The 10,353-nt window shown below is 44.5% G+C and overlaps 1 long non-coding RNA gene across 1 annotated transcript; it reads left to right on the top strand.

The window, feature by feature from the left end:
* The first annotated feature begins 2,100 nt into the window (after nucleotides 1-2,100).
* LOC311056927 lies at nucleotides 2,101-4,794 on the top strand. Its single transcript, XR_014601931.1, has 2 exons — nucleotides 2,101-2,292; nucleotides 4,670-4,794. It is a non-coding gene; the product is annotated as an uncharacterized lncRNA (long non-coding RNA).
* Nucleotides 4,795-10,353: the final 5,559 nt, after the last annotated feature.

The following is a 10,353-nucleotide window of genomic DNA, read 5'->3' on the forward strand; positions in this document are numbered from 1 at the left end:
GTCTCAACATTTTTTTGAAAGTGAAATATCCCTTCAACTCATTCACTGCCAAACTTATTTCTGGCTGCAAAAATACATAGTAAGAAAAAAGTACACAGGAGCCGAGATACAGGATTTTTAAGTAATAAGTTAACCAAGAAGTAAATGGAGCAGCAAATCTTCGGATCACGATATCTTGGGTTCTGTGTGAGAAAAACAAATCTTATATATTTTTTTGTTTTCTCAAAAAGTCGTTTTAGTAGTTCTTGGCAGTCTGGGCCTATGGGGAAAAAAGTCGTTAAAGTTGTTCTTGGCAGTAAATGAGTTAACATAAAACATGCTCTGAAAATGCACGCGGCCCACCCACCTGACCACTTGACACGTGTTTAGACGTGGTCAGGTGGGTGGGCCGCGAACGCTTGCAGGTTTCTAAAGTGGGCCCTGATCCAGAAAAGGTTTGTATTTGGTGTGATATTGATAATGAACATTTCATCCCCAGTCAATAAAATACGTTACATCTGGAAACTAGCATTTGAAAAAATCCTTTTCCCCCTAATGGTCTTATTGTTTTAACTGTGTGTGTGGGTGTGCGCGTGTGCGTGCGTGCGCGTGCGTGCCTTTATTGTGTAACAATAACATGTGTGTCTGTTTCGTTCCAAAACAGGAAGTGTTTACAACTCCTTAAAGAAACACCTCTTCTCTCCGACAGGAATGAACCAATCACAACCGCAGCAAGAGGATCTAGACCCCGCCTCTCCCTATAGGGGGCGGGCGGGGTCAGCTGGTGATTGGTTGAATTCTCTCAGTCCGTACTGTACATGGTGATTGGTGGTTTGAAATCCTCGCTTAAGACTCAAATGTGTCTGATTGGTTGCTTAGGGTTTTTGGAAATTAATATATTGATGCATGAATTTATCAACCAATGAGAAATCGACTTCTCTGTCGACCTAATCTGTTTATTTTTTTTCCCCCTCTATTGTTATTAATGTTGTATTGTTGTTGTTGTTGTTGTGTGGAGGTGGAAAATGTGGGTTTTTGGGGGGGGGGGGGGGGGTCAGTGGTGGGACAAAGTACAGAGCTAGCTAAGGCAGTGGTTCTCAAACTGTTGGCCGGGACCCCCTAAGGTGGTCCACAGATGATTAGCTTAATGTGCAACATTGTTTCCTCAGTCAACAGTAAACAAACCAACATACAGCATACTGTACGTGTATACAGGGTATCTGCACATTTCTAAAGTGACAATTAATGAAGGTCTTAAAAGTCTTTTAATACCTTGAAAATGAAGAATAAATAAATAAAAACAAGACCATTACTGCATCATAAGTAGTCAACACACTATACTATAAAAACATTGGCCAAATGTTACATAAGAAAGAGGTAACAATTTAGAAAATAGCCGATCTACAAGCTTACAATGCCTCAGCTATTTTCACATCTATCTGTGGAACAACATGTAATGCCTCAACTCCTACAATTCCAAGTGCTAGTCAGGGTGGGGGGTTCCCAGTTCAAATATGATTATTTTGGGGGGGGTCCAGTTCAAATATTTGTATTTTAGGGGGGTTGTGGCATCAAAGGTTTGAGAACCGCTGAGCTAAGGCACTATGGCTACCAACTAGCATGTGATGTCATATCCTGCATGTCACCTGCCTTTAACAGAAGCATGCTACCATCAATGGACCAGAGAGACCTTGTGGTTGTCTACAGCAGTGGTCCACAAACACTGGGTCGGGACCCATTCTTTATTTCATTAGTAGTAGTAGTAGTAGTAGTAGTCATTTTATTTTTATCTTTTTTATTAAAAAAAAGTCCAAAATAATATTTCTTTACCCCTACATTTAAAAAAAATCATTGAATCAAGAATGTTCTTACATTTAAAAATACAATCAAAGAAATTCCATATAAAAAATTATAATTAAGAACTAGTGAAAATAGCAGATCTACAAGCTTGCATCACGTTGCAGCACTTCGTGAGCTTGTAGATCTGCTATTTTCACTAGTTTGGGTCCCCGGGGGGAGACATCACATGTCTCATTTTGGGTCTCGAGCTAAAACGTTTGGGAACCGCTGGACTCCCAAGGTGTCCCTGTTGATGTCATTTCATGATTTATTCTAGTTAATGTCATGTTATTTTATTTGGGGGGGTTCTAGTAAATGTCATGTTTTGTTTTGGGTTATGATTTTTCTACATGTTCAGAGGTGTGTGGGTGAGGGGGTCGTGTCCACAGAGAAACACATTTTGAGCTGAGGAGTGCTTTGGATATCATGTCCATAGATTGATACTTTATTATTCTTTGGATATCATGTCCATATGTGACCATTTTTGACTGGAGGACAGTCATCTCGCTTGTGCCCATTTTTTACACAAAATGAGTTTATAGCCCAGTTAGACTCTTCACATACCAGAGTATGTCTGACAGAAATTTCAGAGCTTAAATCGACATGTAAATATGAAATAAATGCATAAACATGCATTAAAATATAAGGTTAGAGCTAGCATGTGCTAGCATTGCTAACAAAATCCTCAGTTTCCATCCAAACATCGTGGAATCGCGGTAAAATCCGCGATTTCTACCCGATCGTTTTGAAAGGTATCACTAGTCTGTTGGCTTGTGTCTAATGAGAATGTCAAATAAAGATGTATAAACAATCATATTTTGTTAAAACTGTTGTGAAAAGGTATCTTAGTTAAGACCTCCTGGTCACTGGAACCAGCCGGTTCCATCAGGGGGCAGTGGCAAACACTTGGTCTCAGAGAGCATACATGACAAAGAGAGCCTAACCCTAAACCATTAAACAAAGGATATGCAAATCCCGCTATGCATGATGGGATTGATAGCCCTGTTTACTATCTTTGAATAACCTCACGTCACCAGTCTTTCCACCTCGGAGGAAAGCCTGGTATGCGTTATTAAAGACCCATATGATCCGGTCTAGGCCACGCCTACTGGAAAAAAAAGAAAAGAATCCTCTTTCCGGATTCTGCCCATCCGGTTTTGCGGTGCCGCTTTGTTTTGGTTCCCCAATCCCTATTTAAATGGAATAGAATTTCCCCGTGGAATAATACAGACGCTAAATAGTCTCCGGATAGTGCACGCACATTTATATTAAAAAAATAAGCTAAACTATGCCGCATCAAGGATTTTATTAGGACGGACCTATTTTTGGGTGACGTCTTTCCGGATCTGCCCGTCCGGCCACCTGATGACGCGGATGACGCGCCTGGTGACGTAGAGTTACTTCCGCTCCCGACCGGATCATAGACACGAAAAGATATGCTGCCCAGGCTAATCTTTGAATGAGATCCATTCAACTGGTCTTTTCTCTACTGAAGAGTTTTAACTTGACTTCAGTTATATAAGCTGTAGTTTCAAAACTATTCACTCAATCTTATTAACCAATATATCATTATTTTTGCTATGATTCCCTGCTTTCATATGACATGAAAAAATGAAAATGAAAAAATGCTAGGTGACTGTCTCCCAGTCAAATTTGGTCACATATATAGATGCTTTATTATTCTTTGGATATCATGTCCATAGCGCTCACACATAGGCCCTCATTTATCAACGCAGCGTAGAAACCGCCGTGTATTTTTCCATATATTCGGCCGTACACCAACGTCGAAGTCACATTTATCAACGCATCCTACACAGCTGATCCGAGCGTACACTTGGTCCCAGCGTTGATAAATGTCACGGCTGAAACGAGCGTCATTTAAATAACACGCCCTTTAAATATTCTCAAAACGCCCCGATTTTACGACATGAAGACGAACCAGAATACGACCAAAGACATGAAAAGCCAATAAGAAATAGTTTCGCCTCGCCACACACGCCCCTCTCTCTCTCTCTCTCTCTCTCGCGCTCTCTCTCTCTCACACACACACACACACACATGCGCCCGCCCAACTCCGTCTTTCCGTAGCGTAGCGGTACATGAGACTCGGGCGGAATGCAGTGATTCCGTGCCGCCACGTTAATATTGGAGCGTCGGGTTTATATCCTTAACCCAGCCAGGTTGTGTAGCCTACATAACAATCTATGACATAACTCCATAACATAGGACAAGCTACTGTAAGTTTGTAGACCTCACTGTCCATGAAAACGTGGCCGGGACTCCCGGCGCAAAAGCGCTCGTATATTTTTGAAAATAGCAGATCTACAAACTCACAACGCGTCGCGATGCAACGCTGGCTTGTGAGCTTGTAGATCTGCTATTTTCAATACAGACAGATCTACAATCTTATCTGAATGACTGTTAAAGCAGTTTGTTTAAATTACTTTATAAAATGATATATTTTCACAGCCATTATTTATTAGTGTAGATATACACATTTAGGAGTGGATTATGTGTCCAGATGCTTGTCAGACAGTCAGACAATGGTGCTCCGCAGGTCTAGAATGGAATAAACGGGTGCAGCCAACGTCAACAACTGGTCTCGACCAGACGTGAGATCTCAGCGTACCGTAGGATAAAGCCCACGTCAGGATATATTGATAAATGCCGAAAATTGCGGTGATTACGCCGTACGCTCATTATTCGGGCTGCACCACGTTGATAAATGAGGGCCATAGTGTGGATATCATGTCCATAGCGTTCACACATAGTGTGGATATCATGGATAGTGGTCACACAGTGTGGATATCATGTCCATAGCGTTCACACAGTGTGGATATCATGTCCATAGTGCTCACACACAGTGTGGATATCATGTCCATAGTGCTCACACACAGTGTGGATATCATGTCCATAGTGCTCACACACAGTGTGGATATCATGTCCATAGCGTTCACACAGTGTGGATATCATGTCCATAGTGCTCACACACAGTGTCGATATCATGTCCATAGCGTTCACACAGTGTGGATATCATGTCCATAGTGCTCACACACAGTGTCGATATCATGTCCTTAGTGTTCACACAGTGTGGAATCCACACTGTGGATATCAGGGCACTGCACCCAAAAAATAACACCGGGATCGCTGAAGTGTGAATCTGCGCAATGCTCGGCGCTCGGAAGAGGAGCGCACCTAGAAATACAAGGAAGACTGGTGCTGTCAGCTCAAAAAGCGGCAAGGCTCTCCCTGTGTGCACGGCCCCTTAGCATGGCTTTTTTTTTATTTTTTTTATAACAGATATTTGGGAGGAGGGTGGTGGGTGGAGCTATAGAGAAGTGGGAGGAAATAGGAAAGATGCTAGGGAAGTGTGATTGTAGTTGCCTAGTCTATTAAACTAGGGGTCTTCAACAGGGGTCCAAGACCCCTAGGGGGTCCTCATATTTACTACATGGGGGCTGCCAAATCTTTAACCCATTAACCCAGCATCCCTATTCTGAGACGAAAATAGCCAATCGGCTATTTTTGGCAAAGAGGTTTGGCGTAGAGGGAAAAAAGAGCAGACCAAGTGCAAGTTTTGAGGGTTTAAGTGGTTAACTGTCTGAAAATACACATTACCATGAATCGAACACAACGCTACCCAATGATAGAGCTGTCAATTAAGTCTATGCAGAAATATATTGAAAAGTTTAATCTGCAACACAATTTCATACAATATGTAGCGGGGGTCCCTGCTTCATCTGTCTCTTAGCTAAGGGGTCTGAAAAACGTTGAAGACCCCTCTATTAAACATTTCCGTCCTTCTAATATTTGAATAAATATTCATTGTTTAAGGGGGGTTTTAGGGGGCGACGGAGCAGTCAACATGGCCAAGTTCACACCTCTCAACACACTGTGAACTTGTATAGATTTGTTATTTTCAGGTTCAAGGTTAAACGTAAAGTAAAATATCATGTAAAATGAGTCGTGATACAATGCCGACGACAGATGTCTTAGACGTCCAATTTAACTGCAAACCAAGACAGGAAGGGGTTAATGAACAGATGACTGGACACTGAAACTGTTTCTATCTTTGATATCTTTGTTATTAAACGTAACTCTTCAATCTGCTTGCATTGTTTTTTTGTTAGTTTTTGGGTGGAACGCGTGCGTGTGCATTGTGTGTGTCTGTGTGTGTACGTGCGTGCGTGCGTGTGTGACATGATTCAAATCTCACTGCTACAGATGGGTTTCATTAACAAAGCTCTTTGTAAATTCCGACTATCGTGTCGGGCAGAAACCTCATATCTCCATAGTTTTTTTTCCCCCGTAAAATAAAGCCGTAATTAAACAGAGTGTCACACTAAAGTAGTGAAAATAACAGATCTACAAGCTCAACGCGTCGCATTGCAACGCGTTGTGAGCTTGTGCTATTTTCACTACTTAAAGGTCTATTTCTTTATGGAATTTCTTGATTTTTTTGTGGGGGAAGAAATATTAATTTGTGGTTTGTTTTTGAACAATTTGAAAAGCTTTTGAAATAATTTGTATTTTTTTAAATGTAGTAAACAAAAAAGAAAAGGGATAGTAAATTAAAATAAGTTTTATTATCCAGTTTCTGATAGAACTGCCTTTACCTTCCACTAATTACAAGAAGAATACTGTGTGTGTGTGTGTGTGTGTGTGTGTGTGTGTGTGTGTGTGTGTGTGTGTGTGTGTGTGTGTGTGTGTGTGTGTGTGTGTGTGTGTGTGTGTGTGTCTGTGTGTGTGTGTGTTATAGCCCGGTGGATCTGGAGTGAGCAATTGTCGGACAAATCCACCAGAACATTAGAGACGAGGGGCTCAATATAGTAGCCTGGGACCAGATGAATCTGCCAGTGCAAAAAAAATTGCCCTCGGCGGTCTGGCACCGCTCCGTTGTGAATGCATTTCCTGCTCCCGAAGTCTGGGGTGACCAATCAGGGCCCAGTATTCAAATATGGGAGACTGTAATTGATAGTTGGTTGTAGTTCTAACCAATTGCATCCAGAGCCATTATTTTGATGCCGCCCCTTAGACTCCCCAGTTAAAAAAATAGCATACTAAAAATATATTTTTGATGAATGTGTTAAAGTATACTTTTAGTACGGATGTACTATTTTGGCCGACTTAAATTGAACTTAAGTGTACTTGTGGCACCGTCAAAAACACACCCAATACTTAAATAATATACTTATAAATTAAACAAATAAAATACAAGTGAAAGGTTTGTAAAAGTACAGGGTGCTTAAATGTTAAAAGGACCGACTACGCCACCAGTTTGAGAGGTCTGGTCCTCAATTAAAACTTCTTAAAAACAGCAACACAGGTTCGTATGACAACTTTGAATTTAAAAGGCAAAAACTGAAAACTGAGGCAAATGGCAAATATAAACAATGGACTTTTATTGAAAATTATCCTAATTACAGAGGCCTCTAAAATAGCCGACACAACAATAAAATGCCTATTTAAAACCTACTAAAAAGGGCCCGCTAACTAAAATAGAAAACAAAACAAGAACAAACAGCGAAATTAAAGATGAGCAGAGCACGGCAGGTAGGAGCCTTCAGTTCGCACACCTCCTGTGGAGGACAGAAAAAGACTGGGGCAGATCACTGTATAATGGCTTTTAAGCTGGTCGAAGTGGCATAGCCACACTATGTAGGCCAGGTGCTGTATGTCAAGAGACTTACCGACAAGGCAGAGTCAAAGACCCTGCCGCTGCGGTTGTTACGTTCACAGCACTGCCGTCTCCCCGTGGCACGGTGTCTGGCCGTCTGCTGGTCCGCTCTGCTCTCCGTCTGCTCACGCTGCCGTCTGCTCACGCTGCCTGCTGCTCTCGTCGGCTTGTGGAGAAACGAACAGAAAGACTGGGCAGATCACTGGTATACTGGCTGTTTAAACTTCTCGTTGTGGCATAACCACACCACGTAGGTCAGGCGCTGTGTAGTTAGAGACCTACCGACGAGGCAGAGTCAAAGACCCTGCCGCTGCGGTTGTTGCGAATACAGCCTGACGTCTCCTGGTCTTGGTCTGCTCACACACACTGCTCGCTACTCCCCGTCGGCTTGTGGTCCTCTACTGCTGCCCGTCTTCTGCCCGTTTCTCACTCGGTCTCTGCTCACTGTCCACTCTCCCTGTGCTCTGTCCTTGTGCTGCGTGCCCGGTGCCCTCCTCTCTCGTGTCGCTACAAACATTTTAAACTTGGTCCACAGTCTCTCGTGGGAACCTCCCCTCGTCCTACTCGGCTCCCGATTGGCCGGGACTAGAGCTCCCAATGATCCTATATCACACGGCTGCTGTCTATTAGTGTCTGTGAGGGTGCCGTGGCAGAAACAAAAATTAACTCCACACAAAACCATTACAAACTGCAAATGTAGAAAAACAAAATATAGAAAAACAAACCATGCACAAAAATAACACTGCAAAAAATATCAAAACGCATCCAAACATCACAGCAAAATAATAGTCACGCAATAAAGAAAATAATAGTTTTCTGCCTACTGACATCCCCCCACACTTTAAGGTTAGCAGTCCCTGCGATCAGGCAGTTTAAGTGTCTCTGTACCTAGAGGGTACCTGCCCCAAGTTGGCCCTGGTGGACCGCCGGGGGCCCTCTTCTACCAAAGGGATTGGAAAGAACCCATAAAACACCTGTTCTGGGGGCCTCTGGTCTTCCCTGGTTGGCTCTGGGGCTAATGGAGGAGACTCTGTTGTGGGCGCTATACACAGCTTTAGTGTAGTCCTATGGGCTGTTCGTTCCCGCCCTCCCTTCTCTGGCTGAATTCTGTATACCACCCCGGTGTCCCCTACTTGCTCTAAAACCACAAATGGTTCGGGGGCCCACCATGTACGCAGCTTCCCCTGCCCTTGCCTGGTTTGGTTGCGAACCCACACCCTCTCCCCTGGCAACAGTGGTAGTGTGTTCACCCTCTGATCATAACACTGCTTGCGGTTAGAGGCTGTGGGTGGTATTGTTATAAGCATGTACAAGTTCAGGTAAGAACTCAGGCCAACGACCTTGTTTCTCTGTTTCTAAGGTGCGAAGCATATTCAGGAGGGTCTGATTAAAACGTTCAACGCCACCATTACCAGCAGGGTGATAGGGGGTGGTGCGGCTCTTAGAAATGCCATAAGTATCGCATAGCTGTTTCATAAGGGCAGATTCAAAATTGGCTCCACGATCTGAATGAAACCGTGCAGGGCAACCGAAAGGCTGGATGACATGGGTCCACAAGGCCCTTACAGTAGTTTGAGCAGTTTGGTCACGGGTAGGGATGGCCCAACTAAATCGGGTAAACAAATCAGTTGCTACTAAAATGTTTTGATATAAATCAGTGGGTCGGCCTAAAGTTAAAAAAATCTATGCCTATCACCTCTAAGGGATAAGAGACTGCGAAAGGGTGTAGGGGCGCCCTAGGCTCTACTCTATCCCTCTGTAGGCTGCAGACGACACAACCCTGTTGGAAAAGACGTACCTCCCCCTCCATGCCGGGCCAGTAGAATCTCCGACGGAGTTGAGCCAGGGTCCGGTCGAGGCCGGCGTGGGCGGCAGCTACATGCAGCTCCTTCCAGACCTCTTCTCGCTTTGAACCTGGGCAGACAATCTGGGAATACACCTCATTTGTGTATGAGTCAGTCACTTTGCGGTAGAGAATGTGATCTTTAACCTGTAACTTCTTCCACTGTTTGAATAACATCTGGGCCCCCCGAGACCAGGTGCGGCGTTCAGGCAATGAAGGTGACCTCTGCTGTTCTACACACCTTGTCACCACCTGGATATCCACGTCCTGGGCCTGGGCGTCTCGCCACTCTCTGCCAGCCCACCCCTCTGGTCCGGCTGCCGGTGTCAGCTCCACAGCTGCCACGGTTACTGGGAACCGGGACAAGGCGTCGGCATTCACATTGCTTTTACCTGAGCGGAATTTGATTTCGAAGGTGAAGGCTGCAAGCCGTGCGACCCAGCGCTGTTCCACGGCCCCAAGCCGAGCGGTCTGTAGGTGGGCAACAGGATTATTGTCGGTATATATGGTAAATTGTACACCTGTCAGATAGTCCTTGAACTTTTCAGTCACAGCCCATTTCAGGGCCAAGAGTTCCAACTTGAATGAACTGTAGTTGGCGTCATTCTGTTCTGTGGGGTGTAGGCTCCGACTGGCATAGGCGATCACCCGCTCCTGGTCGTCTTGTACTTGCGCTAGCACTGCCCCCAGTCCATGGTTGCTAGCGTCTGTGTATACTATAAATGGTTGAGAGTAGTCTGCATAGGCTAACACAGGGGCCTGGGTGAGGGCCGACTTCAGTGCATCAAAGGACTGTTGGCATGCTGGTGACCATGTCACTTTCCGATGCTGTGACTTCTGGTCGGCTGGGATACCGGTCAACAGGCTGTTCAGGGGCCGTGCGACGGCGGCGAAGGAGTGCACGAAGCGTCTGTAGTAACCCGATAGACCTAGGAAACCTCTGACCTCTCGGATGGTGGAAGGGACTGGCCAGTCCCTCACTGCCGCAATCTTATCAGGGTCAGGCCTGACCCCT

The sequence above is a fragment of the Gymnoscopelus microlampas genome (genome assembly GCF_963454915.1).
Source record: "Gymnoscopelus microlampas genome assembly, chromosome: 12".
Classification (NCBI taxonomy): domain Eukaryota; kingdom Metazoa; phylum Chordata; class Actinopteri; order Myctophiformes; family Myctophidae; genus Gymnoscopelus; species Gymnoscopelus microlampas.